The sequence below is a fragment of the Octopus bimaculoides genome, chromosome 2 (assembly GCF_001194135.2).
Source record: "Octopus bimaculoides isolate UCB-OBI-ISO-001 chromosome 2, ASM119413v2, whole genome shotgun sequence".
NCBI classification, from domain to species: Eukaryota; Metazoa; Mollusca; class Cephalopoda; order Octopoda; family Octopodidae; genus Octopus; species Octopus bimaculoides.
The window spans coordinates 91,801,540-91,805,174 of NC_068982.1; the positions used below are offsets into that span (position 1 = coordinate 91,801,540).

The 3,635-nt window shown below is 36.1% G+C and overlaps 1 long non-coding RNA gene across 1 annotated transcript in view; it reads left to right on the forward strand.

Moving 5' to 3' along the window:
• LOC106882028 (uncharacterized) overlaps window positions 1-1,177 on the forward strand; it is a 32,103-nt gene extending 30,926 nt beyond the window's left edge. Inside the window, exon 2 of the long non-coding RNA XR_001410938.2 lies at window positions 538-1,177. This is a non-coding gene — a long non-coding RNA (uncharacterized LOC106882028). The remainder of the gene's footprint in view (window positions 1-537) is intronic.
• Window positions 1,178-3,635: the final 2,458 nt, after the last annotated feature.

Sequence of the window (3,635 nt, forward strand, 5' to 3'; positions counted from 1 at the left end):
TGTGATTATTCAGTTTTATTTCAAGATTTCTTACCAATAGAGAAAGAGCCGATTTCTAACCCAGATCCAAGGCTTCTTCATTGGAATACCAACATCAACAAGGCATTTTTGTATGCATGTGTGTGTATGTATGTATGTATGTATGTAGGTAGGTAGGTAGGTAGGTAGGTAGGTAGGTAGGTAGGTAGGTAGATAGGTAGTGTTTGCGTTTTAATATTCCACCAACTTCATCATCATCATCATCAATATTTTTAAAACCATGATGAAGGTGGATATCCATTGTCAACGCTGCTATAATATCGAACAGAACATTATTGTCGGACTTGACGTCCTAATGTTTGCGACCTAAAACAGTGGTTCTCAACCATCGTCCATATGGCCTTTGGGAATCCATATAAAATTCGGAGGTTTAGTAACTGCTCAGCTCTATTTTGATGATCGTACAGTGATGCTCAACGTAGATTTTAATATGTATATTTTCACCTAATGCAATCACAGGTCTTTTATAATGCTTCTTTTTCTTCTCCAATATTTCAGATCCACCGTTTGTGATCATGCCTAGAATTACGGTATTAACACTACTTTCGATAACGTCCTCAATGCTAGTATTTTACTGCCTTGCATCGGAGTTGAAGCCCGAACAGATCAACCGACCACAATCTATTGCAGCTCCTCGCACAGAGCGAGACACAACCAGAGCATCGAAAGATGTTCTGGCTAATATCTTATTAAACATCTTACGAGAAAGGAATATGGCAAATGGATATATAAACTATCCATCGGCTTCCAGTTTGGATAACCAGCTTGATTCATCGTCTCAGCTACAGAAGAAGAATACATATTACGGTTACCGTCGAAGCAATGGACGTGTGCCATCGTTCGGAAGTAAGATTTTCCCTTCTTCATCAGAAGAAGATAGCGGTCCTTCAGTTTTTAGGTATGGTTAATTTAAAAAACAACAACAAAATGGAACTATTCACTGACACGCCTAATTTTAACTACAACTGTAGAAATTACAACTTCAACAACAACAACATCAACAGCAGCAGCAATAATATTAACAAGAACACCAACAACAACAGCAGCAGCAGCAGAAATAAGCAGAAGCAACATCAATTTAAATAACAAATAATTTAGTAAAATACGAAATAAAGTTATTCAGAAACCATGAAAAAAATTACTGTTTCATCTATTTATTTACTTTGTTTAAATTAATTACGAACTTTCAACAAATAAAGAAGGGCAGAGAGCAGGGAATGGGAGAACCCGTAGAGTGCCGGACAAGGTGCCTTGCGGTATTTGTTACAGCCCTTTATGTTCTGGGTTTGAATCCTGCTGAGTTCAACTTTGTCTTTCATCCCTCTGGGATTGGTAAGGTGCCAGTCAAGAACTGGGGTAGATTTAATCGACGAATACCCTCTACTATCTCCCAAATTGTTGACCTTGTGTTTACATCAGAAACAACTATTTTAAACAGGTCCCTTATGTCCTAAATTGAAATCCTCATCGAGGTCGACTTTACCTTTTGTTCTTCCTGGGCCGATAAAGCAAAGTCAAGGTCTTCAAGTAAGGTAAGGCCTTGAAGTGGCAGAAACAGTGGCATGTGGGATTATATACACCGTGGTTGATTCAGTCGCCTCTGTCTTTCCTCTACAAACGTGTGGCCCTCATTTGTTATTCTTATGGGTTAAACAGAAGAGGAGAGGTAACTCCAGTTACCTTTTACAGGGCCTCTAGATTGATGAGAGGGGAAGGCAGTTCAGGAACCTTGTTGAAATGCTAATCATTAACAGTTAATTTCAAGATTTATTCAAAACTCAATAAAATCTATTTGATCCAACAAAATACTTAATTTGATTTCTGAAAATATAATTTTGATGAACTTGGTCCAGCGATGTTAGATTCTTAATATTTGAAGGTCATTTAGCAATAAATAATTTTAGCTGTAACGTTAAAACTCAACAACTGATGGAACTTCTTTGAGGTTCATCTGCCTGCTGGAAATGATGGCCAAGTCTCTCATATCACATCCTACTGTCTTCAGAAAAAAAAAGGGGGGACACATTGGTTTATGCAGTGTTGTCATTTGAATCACACCATTTAATTGGCGTTTATTTTATCAACACTGGAGGGGGTGATGGGAGAGGTTGGTTCTAGTGGGATTCAAACATAGGATATAATAATATATAAGTACAGTCTTCTAATAATTAAAGCGTAGTCAGGGATGCGTCAGAATAAAAGAAGGGGTGATCAGAATCGAACTTCGGTCTGAGCAAGAAAAAGAAGAAAAAACGTAATTTTGTCGTATGATGTCAGATAAGCCATGTTTGAGAAAGTCTTTCTGATATGACCATTCCATCTGTTTAGAAGCGTCTAGCTCTCTATTATCCAATGTTTTATTACTTTGCTTAAGATGGTAGGGTTTAAGGTGATTGAGATTTAGTTGCTATTTCTAACAGCTCGCGTGACCATGACCACAGAAGTTTCTCCCTCGCTCTATTAGTCGCATATTCTGACCGACTGACAGACAGACTGATAGATAATTAATGTTAATTATCTTAGTAAAGCATGGACAGTGCATAATCTCATTTCTTCCTATAAATATGAACGCTTGTAGGTGTGGTGCATATGATGCGGGATGTTTGTCTCTCCGTGTTTCTTTACAGAAAATCACCCGAAGCAATATCTGTATGCCACTTCTAGATAAAGAATAAAGGGGGAAGGAAAATGGTGTTAATGTCACAAAAACTTTATACATAAAATTTTAATTTAGCAGATAAAAGACGGTAATAAAATAATTGCTAAATGATTTAAACGGTATACAATGAGATGGTAATAAAAAAAAACTAATAAAAGAATAACTAACAATAAAATAAGGTAACTGAAATGATACTAAAGGAGCTATTATAAGGAAATAAAATGAGACGGTGACAAAAGAAGAGATGAAAATATTGAAATGAAGGAAGCCTCCAAAATTTGTCACCCTGTTTTAAAACTGTGAAGATCGTATTCTACCAGAAAACAATGAAGAGAAGGGTTTACTCTATAATCCCATTGTTCTTAAGAACATGGCTTGCGCATGGAACTTGCAGTATGTTCATGAATGTATGAGTGGCAGTGTGTTCATGTATGTATGAGTGATATACTGCGCATGCACTTGTGGTTATCATTGCTATCTTCATTTGATATTTGACGTATAGCTGCTTTCTGTCCCTTCTTCTATATGTCTCCAATAAGTTGTAGTACACCTGAGCACTGTGTATAAGATCACTGATTAGCGAATTCGTTTTACATGATTTTGATTTATACGTAGTCTCGTAGACGATCTATCGTGCAGACAGAGGGGCAACTGCACGCACGCACACACACACACGCTTATGACATTTCTGAAGTTTAGAAATTTATAACACAAGGGAAATAATTGAATATATATATTCAATAGAGTTATTTCCCTTGTATTAAAAACTTTCCGCTTCAGTTCTACAAATCCAGTGATTCTAAAGATTATATAAACAGGACTTGTTTTTTTGAAGCATTTTGTGTGCTATTCAACCGATTCTGCATATGTGTGTGTGTTGTGTATATATATATATATATATATATATATATATATATATATATATATATATATATAT